This window comes from Uloborus diversus, chromosome 1 (genome assembly GCF_026930045.1).
Source record: "Uloborus diversus isolate 005 chromosome 1, Udiv.v.3.1, whole genome shotgun sequence".
Taxonomy (NCBI): domain Eukaryota; kingdom Metazoa; phylum Arthropoda; class Arachnida; order Araneae; family Uloboridae; genus Uloborus; species Uloborus diversus.
The window spans coordinates 201,856,336-201,875,208 of record NC_072731.1 but is presented as its reverse complement, the minus strand read 5'-3'; positions in this window follow the sequence as shown (position 1 = coordinate 201,875,208).

The following is an 18,873-nucleotide window of genomic DNA, read 5'->3' as shown; positions in this document are numbered from 1 at the left end:
TGGATCCGGCACTTGATGTACAAGAGAATAACCTGCAATTGTACCAGACAGTCCGGTTATCACATCCAAAGACTGCAGTTTGGTTCTTATTAGAACTCATCAGTCTGGAATAGTGTGAACAACCGAGCTGGAGGCAGATATCAACTCATTGGAGCTGAGAGCGCCAACAAACTGGTAGACAAAGTAAATTTATCTCACCAGTGGGTGTCCGCAGCATGGTGCGGTTCGACTTGTGGCGGGTTATACAGCATGTAGCGCCGTAATACTACATGAAGTACATGGCTGGTTTTAAGGCCAATGTATGCCTTTACGTGCGGCGGTGATGGGAAAATTGTATTACAGCAATGCATTTGAATTTTTAAATCTCAGACTTGTTTACGCAGGGCCAACGAGAGACCATTGCAGCCTAGTCGAAAACTAGGGGTCACAGCTCAGTTTTATGAGGAGAGTGGGGGCTGGAGACCAAATTAACAACAGGTTCGCCTTGGCTCTCAGCTGCCCTGCTTTTACCCCAAAAGCAAACCAATTCCCACTATTACTCCGTATCCCTGAAACAGCTATAGTCTAGAGGGAAAAAGATTCCAAATTCTAGAATTTCAAAGCTTCCAACTCGTATCTCCTAACCTAAAATTGGCCTGACACTGCAACCCTGGTTTTAAGTAAACCTTCACCTCCATATAAAAAATTTCTCGTTATGCTACAATGCCCAAAAACACCCCTTTGTGTCCATTTCCAGGGCTAGCAGGCCCCTTGTGAGCTAGCTTCAAAGTTTTTGCCTGGCACATGGCTGTCCAAAGAGAAGGATGAGCAGGGCATCCCCCGCCGGGCGGGAGTGAAGACATGACAGCGAGCTCTAAACTGAGCTTTAGCTGCATTAAAATGTACTCTTTTTACTTTTATTCAGTACTAGTGGTACCCACACCGCTTTGCCCATAGTAGAAAATTAAAAGGTCTTTTGGTTCGCCTTTATATTTAAGTAATGTATGGTGAATTTCTCGCCAATTCACTTGCCCATGTTACAGTTCCGCGTTATGATGATTTCGTAATTTACTATTCCACATTGTGATGATTTGGTCGGAGAAATTTTCTGAAAATTGGAATAGAAAAAAAAACAAAATTGATTTTTGAAATATCGCTTCGAGGTGCACACCCTCATGCTACAAACTTTGCTAAATTTCATGAAAATTGGCCAAATGGTCTAGGTGCTATGCAAGTCACAGAGATCCAGACAGAGAGACTTTCAGCTTTATTATTAGTACAGATTTAATTTAAAATACTAACACATTCCTGTCATTTTTAATAAAAGGAAAGATAACATGGTCAGTCTCTTCGGACGGCCCTGCCCCTGCTTTCCTACCCTCTGTGCGGCCTTGGTCAGGCCCGGATCTACATACTCGCAGACCCTGCAGTGTGTGTGGGGAGGGGGGCATGCCACTGAAAGTGCCCCCCGGCCCTTAGTGACATAGAAATTTAGTAGGCAGTTAGCCGCCGTGCTGATTTTTGGCAGGGGGCCTCAAAATTGATAGATTCGGGCCCGACCCTGGTCATACTGTGTTCTTTCATTGTTCGTATTACAGTACATGTAGGTGTAATTAGTTTTATAATTTTGTATTTGAATAAAATTTCTTTTTTGAAGCTACACTTATTTCACGGTAACAAGAAATTAGTTTACATTTTACTGGTGAAAAAACAACTGACTTCCCTTAATAACAAAGAAGATATACTGCAATCACACCTGTTTAAACGAAATCAAAGAGACCTATTATGATCTAGATGAACTAAAATAAGTAACATACAGTAAAAATGTTTAGTTGAAGTAAAAAGAACTTATCTCTGCACAATGTGTAACAGCATTTCAAAACTGGATGTATCTTATCAATGTGATTATTTGTAACTATTCTAGAAATTGGCTCCAACTTTTGAATTTAAACTTGTACATAACCCAAACTATTAACAAAAACTCTCATTTTGCTTCATAAGTAAACATATTTTTACTTATTACTTGTGCAAATGTATTCAACGTAGGGAAAAAAAACATGTTCAAATCAAACAGATATTACAATAGGCAGTTTAAATTCAAAATTCTCTAAGTATTATTCAATTGTCGTTGTGAGAAAATTATTTGAAAATCTTTGATCCTCATGAGATTCATTCTCATCGGATGATTATCAAATCGTAATTTTCCTTTAAACATCATGCGTTTTATTCAAAACAAATACAATGTGCATGTGGAACATATAGAGCATTTCTTAAACGGCAACATTTTTTATCCAGTTTGCTTTCTTTTCCAACTGTAGAACTGAAAGTTGGAAAAAAAAATAGCACGGAATATATCCATTACGCGAGCGAACATGATTTCAACATCAAAACAAATATTGCATCACGATTTTAACCATCTCAAACCCAGGGAGCTCAAACCTAATTCTCTCATTGGTTGACATCAGTTAATCGCTCCAAGTACATGCGATTATCATCGACCAGTAGCTCCTACCCCGACTTCTCACTTGCGATTGTCCAAATTGTTTCACTTGAATTCGACTGCCAACAGCGATTGCAAATCTCGGTGATTGCGATTGTCTTTTTTGCGATTGTGTGTGTTTCACTTGAATCCGGCCCTTAATGTTACTTTCTTAAAGACCTGCTTAACCTACAACAATGAGATTTTTAGTAAATTTGTCCTCTCTTTGTTGCAGAGTGCCAAGTATTTTCCTTTTTTCAAATCTGAATATTTTATATTTAATGTTAATTTGTAATGAATTGACTTATATATATATATATATATATATATATATATATATATTCATTTCTAGTTCATATTATTTTTTTTCCTGGTTATTGTCAATTTTAAACGAATTTGTAATTGTAAGGCTGATGCATATGGTCACGAGAATTATGAATTAAAAACAACAAGTTTTAAATTTAACATCTGAATATTTTCCTTTGTATTAAAATTACTTTGACAGTCTGAATTAATTTTGTACTGTGTACAAATTATAACTTTCAATGTATTCACAAAAAGTATGTTTCTTTATCGATTATTGAACATTTAAATTTGTTCTCTATTTCGAAATTATTTTCTACATCTGATGACTTTTTCAATAATTATTTTCCGCATCTATTTATTTCTGCATCTGGCAACTATTATGAAGGCTTTTATATCATAGACTACTAGAAGCAATTATTTTAATAGCTGAAGTCAGTGGTAGCCCTGAGGAGATTTTGTTTTCATGAAAAATAGTGTTTATAGTAAAACTAGTCCCAGATTGTCTTAGTAAATTCAACAATAGTGCACGATTAAGAACTTTTGATTGTGAAGTATCTTTATTTGAATGACAAAGAAAATAGATGACTTACTTTAATACTCATTGTATTTTGAACTTATTCAAGCCTAGAAATATGTTTTTATATTCTAAATATTATTTAGAATATAAAAAAATATTTGTATAAAATAATAATACAATTATTTTTAAAAATTAGAAGAATTAGCATCTAAAGCCTCTAGAATTTCTTTTCCTTTTTGCTTGCAAAATACAACAATTAGAATTGTGAGCAAAAATGAAAAGTTTTATAGAATCTGATCTTAATTTAAGAAATGTATTGATCCTCAAAAATCCATACTCTGAACAGTAGTTTGATAGATCATTTTTGAAAGTAATAAAATTAACAATTTATGCAGAATAAACTACTTAATGATAAAATAGATTTTTTCTATTTAATTCAATCTAAATTTAATGGTGGTAAGCTAAATCTAAAATTAAAAATTTTTCAAAGTGATTTTCTTATACATTTAATCTGTATTGAATTTCTATCGCCTGTAAATTTTCTGCTGTAATTACCTAGCTTAGAAGTACACAACCATTCAAAGAAAATCATTTATATCCGCAAATCAAGTTATGCGTAATTTTTTCATTTTGTAATTTAAAAATAATTGCAAGGGTAAATGGGGGCTACCACTAAAAGCCCACAGTGGTTCACGAGCAATCTTCATGTGATCTGCAAACGTTTTAGTTGATGGTGAACAGCATCATTTTTGTAGCTGAAATTAAATTTATCAAAGAAAACTTTTGGAATCATATGATTTCATCACACATAATTGTTGTAAAAAAAATATCTCCATTTCAACTTGTACCCTTTGGGGAAAGGGTACAAGTTGAGAACTTTTCCCTCCCCCCAAGCCGAAAAGAAAGGGAAAAAAATGTAGGAATCTGCGAAAAAATTTTTGAAAATATAAATTTGCCAAAGTAAAGAGTCTTATCAAAGAGTAAGACATGATTTGGAAAATGTTTCATTACTGTTATAATCAGCAGTGAAATAATTTTATAATCTTTAATCATCTCCACTGGAACAGCAAGAATTTTTACCTGAATGGGAGGGGAGGTCTATAGTCTTGATGTGTTTAATTTTATCTAATTGGTAGCAAATTGCTAACTCTACCGTTTCTACAGTAATAGAATTAGCAGTATATGTTGAAGCTAAGAACTCTGGGGAGAGTTTGACCTTCAAACCATTCTTGTTGCACCACTACTTATGTCAGATTAACTACCAATTAATTAGCAATACCCTCATTTTACATGGATTTCATTACACACAGTTTAAGATTTGACACCATTATTTCATTATATATGGATGAGTTTTGATTTATGCAGATGCAACATTAAAATGCATAAAGTTTTTCAAAATTTTCATATTTCAAACTTCTAAGATTGTAGATAACAAATAAAAACTGCATTTTGGCATGCTTATATATATTTGGCATGCTAAAAATGTCTCCAGTGGCTCATGCTCCCTTATATAATAAGGGAGCTTGAGCCACTGGAGACATTTTTAGAGCTCTTTTCAGAGGTAATGTTATTAAACTCACACAATTCATAGCTCACTTGAAAAAAAGCTTTTAGAAGTGACAAATAAGAACAAAACCAACAACAATACCAACATTGATGATACTCGACCGAAAGCTTCCACATTTAAATTTTGAGCCATATTTTGACAGTAGATCTTTCTGATTTGTGTTTATAAAGGAAGATCCCATCATGGAAATGATGCAAGTGACCATGGATGTGCTCATGCCCCACAAAGGAAAAGCCCTGCATAGAAAAATGACTGCCAAAGGAATATCATAAACAGCTCTTATTCATATTCCCTAAATTAATTCATATTTTCTTCATATCCATTGTGTATTTGTATTGGAATTAGTATATATTTTTTATCAATGGAACATAACCTAACCTATTTTAACATTACTGTTAAGTCTTCATTTACGTTTCTGTGGAATGTAACCCCTGCAAAAAACGAGAGTCCATTGTATGTAGTTTACAATTTATATGTTGGTTATAAGTAGTAATCCTTACTATGTGTTTGCTTTGCACATTGCAGAGTTAAAAAAAAAAGTGTAATTATATTTTAAGTGACTGCTTTTTTTCTCTCTCTCTTTAGCAAGTGTAAAAATTAAGTAGGATGCTGCGAATACAAATGCTATCAGCCGCAGAATCGGCAGATACTTGCTGGAGCTGTAGATTGGGATCATCGGTCTCACAGTATCAAATAAAGGACACTGGTCGAAACGAAGACAAAAAAGCTGATAATATGTAAACACAATATATATGTATGTTTTAATGAAACATATTTATGTTATAAATAATATGTATGTTTTTTACATGTTACCTAGCTGATAATATGTAAAAAAAATGAATAAAAAAATTTTTCCCAATGAACTTGTAAATATATAAATTGTTCCAAAATATTAATTTAAGAAAAAAATAAGGATTTTGAGTATATCATTTATATGAACGAATGAGGGAACAAAAACATTTATGATGGAAATACTGTCAGTGGGAAGAACTATCATGCTTAAATCTGATCCTTACTCTTAACAATAATGAATCTTAATTTCCCACAATCTTAACATTTGGCGTAAAAAAAGTAATTTGCTGCTCATTAAAAATCATAAAAAATGAAAGATATTACTGTCGGTAATCTAATTATAAAATAAATGATAAACCGTCAATTTTCCTCTAGTCTAGTTATTGTAGCCGTTAATTATATCGTTTTAAGACAGAAAGGTCGAGGGACTTTGACCAGTGCGCTAGGAATAAAACACAAACGCACAGTTCTGGGTTTTATACCTCTAGTGCAGTGTCAAAGCTTCATAGCTATGGGTACCACTTCTCAGTAAAGACGAATTCCGTTTTTTGAAAAAAAAAAAAATCGTCACACAGATTTCCATCCTTCGATTAAAAGAGGTGAAACAAAACCCTAAAACTGGAAGGATGGAAGTCTGTATGCTGATGTTTTTTAAAGACTGAATTCTGTTTTAGCAGTATTGCCCAACACTGGCTAATCGCTACATATATGATCGGCCAGTGTCACCTGGCCCCATTGGCCAGTACTGGCTCGAGTATCGGCCAATGCTGCAATAGAGATTGCTACCCGGTATTGGCCAATTTAGTTCGGCCTGTACTGGCCAATGCTGGCATCGAGTATTGCCCAATATTGTTAAAAAGTCAACCGTTCGACGCTGGCCAACCCAACTTTAATCGATATTGGCCAAAACTCGCTCCGAGTATCTGCCAATACTGGGGAAAAATTACCGGCCAACATTAGCCAATTTTGATTTGCCAGTATTGGCCAATACTGGCAACGAGTATTGCCCAATACTGTAAAAAAGTTAGCCGTTTTACGCTGGCCGACCCAACATTACCCGATATTGGCCAATCTACCAAACACCGTGGTTATGACATTGGCCGATACTGCTGTGCTACTGGGGCGTGGTTATCAAGCAAAATTTTCACTTAAAATATATTTGAGTAATAAATACAAATTAAAAAAATAATAGTTTTTGAATGATGGTTATCTATTTTTTTATTATATATCATTTTAAAGATAGGATAAAAAAACGAGAATAAAATTTCAGTAAAATATGTGAAAATGAAAAACGAAAAAATAGCGCAACGAAAAATCAAGAACCGAAAGTTCTGTAAAGACACAGAAAATTTAAAAACGGAAAAAGAGATGAACGGAAAATTTAAAAACGGAAAAATAGATCAACTGAAGAAGAGAAATGGAATTTTCGATAAATCACGGAAAATTTATAAACGGAAGAACAGAACTAAACGGAAAAATGAGAAATGAAACTTCTGTTAAGTCACGGAAAATAATTTAACGGAAACGTAATATTTACGGTAACTTTGCTGCAGGTACTTTATCCGTTATTTTCAGGAAATTTTTTTAACAGTGTATGTATTACCAGTTCTTTCGCTGAGAAATAAATGAATCATACTTTTTATATATTTCTGCATAAAAGATATCCTTATATATTATTTCTGTAGCCTGTTTTTGGTTTCTACGCCAAATTTCCCTCAATTCTTGATCGATTTCTTTGATTTACGGCTAATTTTATAGCTTATGGTGCTGGCTACTGACGAAAAATAGACCCAAGGTCTAAAAATTGTTTCTTTTAGCCGAAAAACCTGTTTTAAAGAACCAGAATAAGGTTTTCGGTCAAACTTATAACTTTAATTTGCGCTATGACCGACAGAGCTGAGTAGCTTGATCGGCAGAGCGTTCTCTTCGTACCCAGGAGATTACGTGTTCGGACCCACGTCCGGACAATCTGCAACAAAAAAATTAGAGACATATCGCGCATTACATGAACACTGAATTAGATGAATAACAACTATGAGAGAATAGAATAAATGAGAAGGAAATGCTACTTGCTGTTATGAAGACTTGATGCGACTCTGTGCTAAATTGTTTCTGAATTGGTCGTTTTTTTTTTTTTTTTAAAGCTTTGGCTCTGGTAAGAAAATTAAAGTATAATGTAACAGCGAAAATATAAGTAACAGGTTTAAGATTTCAGACTACAATAGAATTGTTTTTTGTTCAGAAAAAAAATAATAAATCGTATATTGAAATATATATTCTTCTAATGAGTTTTTGACTCTTTGTACAAATAAATAAAATACTACCTCAATTTGAAGGGTAAAATATATATTTTTTCTTCTTTTTGCTAAAAAACAAATAGCTTATCACATTTTTACTACATTCAAAAAGCTACGCTTAAAAAAGAGCATAGCTCAATTTATTTTGTATTTTAACCGTGCTGTTAAATGATGAACACGTGCTGCCATCTAAGTTATAACGGTTTAAGCAGCCTGCGATAACAAATTGTAAAAATTTTCAAAAATAAAAACATTTTTCTTCAATATCTTATCTTATATATTAATCCCCTCTCATTTTAAAACTTATCAGGCTGTCCAATGACGAAAAAAAGACTTACGGTCGAAAATTCAAGTTTTCGAAATCGCCTCTTGCTGTTTCAAAACCTTGATGCTGCCTGTAGTTCTTATGCATTTTTTAAAGCAAAGTTCTAATGCAGTTTTCCATTTTTTACGTTGCTTTCGGCAAAAAAAAAAGCCTTTGTGTGTGTTCATATTTTAATAAAGCTTAACAGCACTGGACTTAGTTGTTTGGTTTAATTGATAAGTTTTTTTCGGTAGAGCATTCGGCTATAAACTATCTGAACTTCGGGCAAGCTTGGGCTGTCAGACATAATATCAAATTTATATTAGTACTACGCATTACATGTACTCATAACATACAAACGTAATAAAATAAATGCAGTAGGAATGCTACTTGGTGTTTCGACTCCTTTATGCAGGCTACAGTTATCATTCGGATAAGTTGACTGTTAATCGAACTGCGTTCTTTGACTACATCCAGACCACTCAACATAATGTAAGCATAAAAAAGTATTAGATTTACCTAAAGAAATCCTTTTTGTGCAGAAAAACATTTTTATTGTATGCTAAAATGTAGATGTTTCTAATAGCAGTGTTCGACCTTTTGTACAAATGAAAAAATACTACGCCCGATTAAAACTACGAGTTTCACTCAGTAAACCTTTAATTTTTTATTCGCGCGAATACGATACAAAGCATTAAAAGTATTATCAACTTCATTAGCAAGAAATTATTTTCTACTCCTCTGCTTTCTGCTGAAAAAAAAAAACATTTTGTCTACGTTCGAAAAATTGCACTTAAGAACGGACTCAGTTCAAATGGTTTTGGTTTTGAATTTTAAGTGTTCGATTAAAAGAGAAACATGTGAGGGCATTTAAGCCGTAACGGTTAAAGCAACCTTCTATGTGAAATAGTTCAATATTCAAAGATAAAAACACTTATTTTCAATCAAATTTATTACTTCTCTAGAATGTTTGTTTCAATCGCTACGTGAGATCTTCGTCATTCTTTAATCAAATTCCATGCTTTGCGAATAATTTTAAATCGTATCATGCTGGTTAATGACAAAACACAGATGCATGATCTTATTATTATTATTATTATTTTTGGCAAAAAGCTTTTTTGCTGTTTTTTACTACGCATTCCTTCAATGAATAGCTTTCGAAAAGGAAGGCGCAATTGCTAGGTTTGTTGGGGTGTCGGGCTGTTAGTTAGAATGGCGCCAATTCAAATACGTGCCAATAAATATCTCTTTAATGTTTCTTTTTTTCCCGTCAGATGCTGACATGTGCAGGACTGTATTTGCCACAACCTGTTTTTTCACATGCACAATTATTGCTTTTTCACGAGTCACCACTCAGCCACACTTTTAATGACATTTATGTTTGCATTGAAAATATGTACGATTAAAAGGGGAGCTATGATCAAATTATCACAACGTTGTATTTAACGAGGTTTTGTTACTGATGTCTTTAAATTACATGCCTTCTCTTCTGCGCTTACTTGTTTTTCGGTTCTTCTTCATAATGTTCTTCCTTTGAAATTCTTAAAGAGCGAAATGCCTTATGCAACGATTTGAAGCACAGTGCGGAGTTCCGCACGGGTCGACTAGTTCTATTGAATTGAAATGATGTTATACATAGAAATTTAAAAATTATTGCTAAATGTTTTTCAGGGTTACAATGTTATTTATAAGGCGGATAAGTGTTTATCGAAAGATTAAATTTACCGAATTCCGTCATCGTCAGTTTAACTATCTCAGTCATTGTCTGATCGAAGTATGTAAAACTGAATGAAACATTTCAAACACACAATACTAAAAAGCAGAAAATAATTAATGAAATAAAAAAGTTTTAACGTGTATCATGTTTTTAAAATGAACTAAAAAGTATTAAATAATTTCTCTAAGCTTCATGTAGATTTAAAGCCTTATACAACTTCGTCTTGCAGATTGTCTGGAAAAATTGTGATTATGAGTTTTTAATAGCTATCTTGTGCGCTTTAAAAGGAAAAACATGGGGCGCATGTACAATATATAACTATAGGTTTAATGAAAGGTTATTTAGAAAAAAAACTTAAACCTCAGTTTATACTATTTGCAGAGCGAAAAAACTGCTAGTTAAATTATAAATGTATCAATCGTCTATTGCGTGCGCCCCATATTTTTCTTTTTAAAGCTCAGAAGTATTTTGAGAGCTATTAAAAACTCATAATTACAAAATTTCCAGTCAATCTGTAAAAAATACTGAAACTGTATAATAATTAAAATTTTCGTATGAAGCTTTTGATACTTTGATTTAGTTTTCTAAATTTTCTAGTCTGAAATTTCAAAATTTTCCGGAAGAGAGCCTCCAAACCACATATCCTGTTGCTCAGCACTATCAGATTTAGAGGTTCTACAAATGAATATTTGGAATTTTTATTTCGAAAGTTTTCATGGGAAAGCAAATGCAAAGCTTTCACATCCTAACAGATTGTCTAAAAATTCGGCTTCAGGACCTCAAGGTAGAGCACTTTCGCAGGGAGTGACCTTGGTTTCACTCCAGGACTTCAATTTTAAAAGTTTTCCCCCCAACTGCAGTTCTTCAGTTCTCCTCCGACATGAATAAAAAAGTTTGCTCTTAGGACTTCAATTTCGAAACAGTTACGGAAGGGATATCGGATTACATCTATTTTTCTAATGTCGTAAAATTTTCCCACGAGACAAATTTTGAGGTGGGTCATGAGGGGAGGGGGTTGAGAGTTCCAAATTTCCTTTACATCCCGGTAAGTCGACTAAAATTGCATTTCTAAAGCTTCATGAGTTCCAAAGAATTCCCAAGAGCCCCCCACCCCCGTTCCCCTTTCTTTGTTATATGGTCAGAGGAAAAAAAAAGAAAGAAACCCATCCCTCAATTTGTGAAAACAACGGGGAGGGGTGGGGGGGGGGGGGGTGAAATCTTCCCTCGTAAAACGGAAGCTGCTACGCCTTTTTGGTAAAGGACGGAGGTACGGTCAGGGAGGGGGGGGGGCAGGTTCAATTTTGATAACTGGATAATGTGAGGTGAGGCGAAATCTCCAACATCTAATAAGTTTGGTTTAGGACGTAAATATATTACGCTGACCCTGTGTGTTATATGTTATTTTCTTCTCTTGTGGGGCCTGTGTGTACGCAAGCTCGCAATCCTCCATGTAGTGTGAAGCTGTTTAGCTTATTCTATTCTATTCTATTCAAGAGTCACAAAGCCCCCCCCCCCCTCAGAAATTAGAACTTCTTTGCTTTTAGTTATTTTTCTTTGCAAAAATGTAAAAACATTTCTTCTCCAGCCATTAATGAATAAGATATTAAAAATTTCAACTTTTAATAACTCTAATCTGTGCTGAAATCGGTTTCTATGAGGAAAATGTCCTACTAGACCATGGGGAAAATATCTGGGTATGGATAGAACTCAAAATTTCTCCAAAACTTATTCAAATAATCTCTATATGATTTCTTATAGGGATTTTAATTCAAAAAGCCGAACAAGACGATTCACCTCACCTCCATAGATTCATCGAGTTTTGAATTTTCTTGGCAACATTAAAAAAATACAGCGCGAAGTTGAAGTTTTGTTCGTTTGTTTGTGGATTGCGTTGAGCGGGTTTCCGGAATGTAATGGAATGTACGAATATGCGTAACGTTGTAAGGACTGTTGTTATGGATTGTTTGTTTCTGATATTAAAAATAGCTCAAATATAGTAGTTCCTGTGTGTTCTTGCCCTTATGCTTCGTATGCAGTTTTTTGATTCTTCAAACAGTGCACCGCTTTTTGCTAAATGTGTTATTTCTACATAAGTACTCGTCACTAAGTTAAAAACGATTGAGGTAAAGTTCATTTGTAGAAATTAGTTTTTCTTTATTTATGAACGTTATATTATGCAAGTTTTGGTTTTATTTAACATTTCTGCCAATAAATCATTTTAAATTGCTGTGAGTTTTCAAATGTAATGGCTAGTTGAAAATTATATTTCACTAGTTATTATTTTCACTTTGAGATACGTACTGGGGGGGGAAAAAAAATCAAGTTATGAAAACAATTGACATTCTATTTTTGAACACTATTTGCTTGATCTAGATGCACATTTTGCTTTTTAACCCACTCACTTTTTCAAGCCAAATTGCTGATTGCTTTTTAAATAAATTTTGTGGTGATATTTATCAATCTATATATCTTTCTGTATAAATATTCATTTGAATGAAACATTTTCTTTATCTCTTATTGTCTGTCGAGGTACGTATGTGAAGCAATTCTAGATATAATTTACAACTGTCTGTGAAGTCAAATGAATGCTTAAAAATTTTCTGCCAAAGAGCACAGTACTCCTGCAGTTTCTTATATCAAGGCCAACAGAAAAAATATAACATTGAAAGTGAGTAGAGTACTACTATGCAAACAGAATGTTTTTGCAACTATATTTACTCCTTTTATAATATTAATTGGGGTTCCTCAAAATTGGAGATCAACTTTTGGTCAGAGGAAAAAAAAAGAAAGAAACCCATCCCTCAATTTGTGAAAACAACGGGGAGGGGTGGGGGGGGGTGAAATCTTCCCTCGTAAAACGGAAGCTGCTACGCCTTTTTGGTAAAGGACGGAGGTACGGTCAGGGAGGGGGGGGGCAGGTTCAATTTTGATAACTGGATAATGTGAGGTGAGGCGAAATCTCCAACATCTAATAAGTTTGGTTTAGGACGTAAATATATTACGCTGACCCTGTGTGTTATATGTTATTTTCTTCTCTTGTGGGGCCTGTGTGTACGCAAGCTCGCAATCCTCCATGTAGTGTGAAGCTGTTTAGCTTATTCTATTCTATTCTATTCAAGAGTCACAAAGCCCCCCCCCCCTCAGAAATTAGAACTTCTTTGCTTTTAGTTATTTTTCTTTGCAAAAATGTAAAAACATTTCTTCTCCAGCCATTAATGAATAAGTTATTAAAAATTTCAACTTTTAATAACTCTAATCTGTGCTGAAATCGGTTTCTATGAGGAAAATGTCCTACTAGACCATGGGGAAAATATCTGGGTATGGATAGAACTCAAAATTTCTCCAAAACTTATTCAAATAATCTCTATATGATTTCTTATAGGGATTTTAATTCAAAAAGCCGAACAAGACGATTCACCTCACCTCCATAGATTCATCGAGTTTTGAATTTTCTTGGCAACATTAAAAAAATACAGCGCGAAGTTGAAGTTTTGTTCGTTTGTTTGTGGATTGCGTTGAGCGGGTTTCCGGAATGTAATGGAATGTACGAATATGCGTAACGTTGTAAGGACTGTTGTTATGGATTGTTTGTTTCTGATATTAAAAATAGCTCAAATATAGTAGTTCCTGTGTGTTCTTGCCCTTATGCTTCGTATGCAGTTTTTTGATTCTTCAAACAGTGCACCGCTTTTTGCTAAATGTGTTATTTCTACATAAGTACTCGTCACTAAGTTAAAAACGATTGAGGTAAAGTTCATTTGTAGAAATTAGTTTTTCTTTATTTATGAACGTTATATTATGCAAGTTTTGGTTTTATTTAACATTTCTGCCAATAAATCATTTTAAATTGCTGTGAGTTTTCAAATGTAATGGCTAGTTGAAAATTATATTTCACTAGTTATTATTTTCACTTTGAGATACGTACTGGGGGGAAAAAAAAAATCAAGTTATGAAAACAATTGACATTCTATTTTTGAACACTATTTGCTTGATCTAGATGCACATTTTGCTTTTTAACCCACTCACTTTTTCAAGCCAAATTGCTGATTGCTTTTTAAATAAATTTTGTGGTGATATTTATCAATCTATATATCTTTCTGTATAAATATTCATTTGAATGAAACATTTTCTTTATCTCTTATTGTCTGTCGAGGTACGTATGTGAAGCAATTCTAGATATAATTTACAACTGTCTGTGAAGTCAAATGAATGCTTAAAAATTTTCTGCCAAAGAGCACAGTACTCCTGCAGTTTCTTATATCAAGGCCAACAGAAAAAATATAACATTGAAAGTGAGTAGAGTACTACTATGCAAACAGAATGTTTTTGCAACTATATTTACTCCTTTTATAATATTAATTGGGGTTCCTCAAAATTGGAGATCAACTTTTGGTCAGAGGAAAAAAAAAGAAAGAAACCCATCCCTCAATTTGTGAAAACAACGGGGAGGGGTGGGGGGGGGGGTGAAATCTTCCCTCGTAAAACGGAAGCTGCTACGCCTTTTTGGTAAAGGACGGAGGTACGGTCAGGGAGGGGGGGGGGGCAGGTTCAATTTTGATAACTGGATAATGTGAGGTGAGGCGAAATCTCCAACATCTAATAAGTTTGGTTTAGGACGTAAATATATTACGCTGACCCTGTGTGTTATATGTTATTTTCTTCTCTTGTGGGGCCTGTGTGTACGCAAGCTCGCAATCCTCCATGTAGTGTGAAGCTGTTTAGCTTATTCTATTCTATTCTATTCAAGAGTCACAAAGCCCCCCCCCCCATTATTAGCCAACATTAGCCAATTTTGATTTGCCAGTATTGGCCAATACTGGCAACGAGTATTGCCCAATACTGTAAAAAAGTTAGCCGTTTTACGCTGGCCGACCCAACATTACCCGATATTGGCCAATCTACCAAACACCGTGGTTATGACATTGGCCGATACTGCTGTGCTACTGGGGACGGTAATCTCCGGTTGATACGAAATGTTGGCATTTAACGTTTTAATGACTTTCAAGAATACAATGCGTTAGAGCAAAAACAATAACCTTATAATAGTTCTATAAATTCTAAATCAACTACCATCGGAATTCTATCAAATGCATATTAACAAGAAAATACATTTATATATTAACATGTACAAAGATATTCAACAATACTTACAAGTGACCAGTGGTGCTAAATTTAAGTATCTCCATTGCATCTGGATACAAGTAATCCAATAAATAGCCTTTATTTTAAATGGATAACACGAGATCTTAAAACTATTCTCACCGCTAAAACACACTATATGACTAACGAATAGAATTGTTCGAAGTATTGAGCAAAATAATACACCGCAATAATATTCTAATAGTGACTCAGTAAAACCCACAACAAATCACCAGGGGGATCAAAACACATCTGCCTGTCTGAAAATGGCGCGAACATTTTTCCAAACCTACAAAGCTCAAAGGCGTAAAAACAATTAAAACGACATACGAGTATATTACTCTCCAGACATAAAATAGCAAGCTACCTATTTTGTCTACGACATCTGAACTGTTATTCTAAATAAGCTTTTAATTAACAACATGTAACAGTGCGATTTAATAAGAACTATCAAAAACTCAAAAAGTGACCTTTATCAAAGCTTGAAGGCTAATCAGAATACTAACAAAATACAGCACAGTGGCAACCCTAAAAATGGAAAAATTCCGTTTTCGTTACTTTCGTGATATTTCTGTTGTTGTAAGGAAAAAATACGTTTTGAAGCTATTACGGAAATATTCTGTTAAAATCAGTCAGAAAACTATCAGGTTTTTTTTTAACAGTGTAGATGATTACATACCAGTGATGAGCTAAGAAGAAATAAAAACACATACAGTGGCACCTCGATAGTTCGACACCCCAAGGGAACATGAGAACATTTCGACATAAGCTAATGTCAACTTACTGAGGTTCCATTGTTTTAATTCTTAAAGAGTTTTTGTATCACCTTCACCAACTTATACCAATGTCAACATTCACATTATGACAATTATTTATAGTAAATAAATTTTCTTTTTTTTTTTTAATTTTTTTAAAAAGTACATAATAAAATCTGATAGTGAAGTTATGGATTATTGGAAAGGATGGGGTTCGTTGAGTCGCACTCGGAAAGGTTTTAAAATTGATGTTTCCAAAAAAAAGTAAGTTTGGATATTCATTGAAGATATTAGTGGAAACACGTTCAGGGAATCTCCCGTTTCGTTTTTTTGAAATTAAAGTTGTAAAAACGCAATTTCAGACTACTGTTGATGAGATAAAAAGTGGGATTAGGCTCGGAAGACGCCTCCCGCCCCCCTATTTCGACTCGTTTTCACTATTTTATTTATTTTTAAAAATTATGCTACAAATCTTCCCCGAAATAGTTTTCCTTTTTCAAAAATATTTATTTGTTTTGGTTTTTCCGTAATGAAATTTTTAAATTCCCCCTCAAATTTTTGTTTGTTTGAAAAACAAACGTTTGCATCCCCATGGAAAAAAAAAATTACGCTTTGGGCTGAGGGGATAATTAGCAGCAATACCTTAAGTAGTTTTTTTCCTGTTTATTTAAATTTATATTAAATATCGCGACTAGAATTTCTCGATGCACTTTTGTTTTCCTTTCATTTTTTACATTACTACAAAGAGAACGGCTGGTGTCTCTTCCTTAGAATATATTTTAAATCTCTCTCTATTTTAATTTTTCTTCTATTTAAAGCATATTTCGGGGCATTTCGATTCCAGTTTAGAAGAAAAAAAAAATATTCATTAAAAATAATAAGTTGGGAGTAGTGATTGCAATACCGGTATACTGGTATTTCGAGCAATTTTGCAATTTCGTAATACTGGTATTTATTGGGGTAAAATACCGGTATTTCCGATATTAGCTGAAAATAACAAATTAGTTTCAATTAAAGAATTTTCTATTTAACTTATTTTCTATCTATACTTACTCGTATATTTTAAATATACATTTCTTTTTCCATGTTATAGAACAAAATTCAATCTATTGATGTAAGAGTTTGGTTTCAAAAGATGAACTAATAGAACATCATTAAACAAAAGTAGCGGAAAGATTGCAAAATGATGCTGTCATTACTAGATGGTGAGACAAACCGCATTTTCGTGCGCCATGTTTTTATTTTTTCCATTTCCCTTTCTTGAAAGTTAATTTAGAGTGTAATTTTGAATATATTTGTCCTATAAACAATTTATTCCAACATTCAATTAAAGTAATACTTTATGGTCTTATTCTGTCTCAACTGCACTAAATTTTGACAAAAACTTTTTCTTGTTATCATAACAAATGGTAATTTGATTTGTTGTCACCATTATTGGTTTGTTGTCCTATCTCGCTATTTGGCTTTATACTTGGCAAGATAATATTTAGAAATTATATAGTGCCTTGAAAATTCGCATAGAGGTAAAGCATAATAAATTGAAACATATTTTCAGATATTTACCTAATTATAAGTAAAGAATTTTGAAAAGAAAACGAAAACGAATAAGAGAAACTAACAAGATCAAATTTAGTTACATTTATCGTGAATTCCAAACCAAAGGGATGATACAGAGCTAACACAAACCTCTCCTGCTCAAGAGAAAATTATGTTAATGTTGGAAAAGTATCGTTTTTCGGGAAAGATTACAACTAGCTATAAATTAAAGCAAATAATATAATACAAACAATACAAAAGAAACGCGCACACACACACACAAAAGAACTTATCCGAAAATAACACGCGAAAGAAACCGAATTATTTGAAGATGGACTTATAAACAATTACAGGAGGTATACCGTGCATTGTTAACAGTAACACCCGATTGCGTAAATTCAGAAAGAGTATTTTCAACTATTGGGAATTTGAACACTAAAATGAGTTCCAGGCGGAGAAACAATTCAAAGATGCATTATATTTTTCACTATTACTGATTTTTTATTATGACATTGGTTCTTTTATTTCATATTTGTTCACAATACGTTTTCATACGGTCCCCCCCCCCTTCCAGTTTAGTCTGAATTACGCGGAATATTTGCAGTTCAGGAGATCTTTCAGCAGTTTAAATGTTGAATTTCAATCTTTCAATTTTTCCGGGCGAGGGTGACACTATTCTTCTGTGACGTAAAAAAATCACTATTTTTTTTGCATATTAATAAAATTTTCCCAATGTGTTTTGATGTTTATTCAGGCGTATGATTATAGTAAAATATATTACGCCAGGTTATTTAGAAACGAACGTTGAGCACATTTGTATAAAAAGTAGAAAAAAGGCAAGCCAGGGGAGTAGACATTTATAACTATTCTCAGCTATTTATGCTAAAATGAAACAGTTATCGAGAATTGACTGTGAGGGCCAGATATAAGACAATATTATTTATTAATTAAGTATACGATAACAGTATTATAATTTGTTTTACCTAAAATATTTCTATGCACCGTTGAAATTCAGGTAGCGTATATTTACCATATCTGATTTCTCCCGAACTTATAACTTCGGCCGATATCACAATGCAGAGGTTCTGAAACTTTTTCGACTCGTGGCTCCCTTTGAAGAATTAGAACTTTTTCACGGCACCCTAGTCAATCTCTATTATGCAAGGTAAGTGCACCGAATTATATAAGGCACGGCACCCTGAAGTTCATAACCTAGTAATACAAATACAAAAGTGACGACCAGCAACAGGCTCTGGGCCCAGCTAGACTGGTCCTAGTCAATTTACAATCCCCAGTGAAGATCAATGGCCCCCTTAAAACTCTACTCCCTTGCTCATTACCACCTCTTCCGGTAAGCTGTTCCAAGGTTCCACTACCCTGCTAAAATAATATTTTTTCCTAATATCCATGTTAGCCTGAGATTTAAATAGCTTAAAATAATGACCCCATGTCCTGTTTTCAGTGCTAAACTTCAGCCCCGTAACA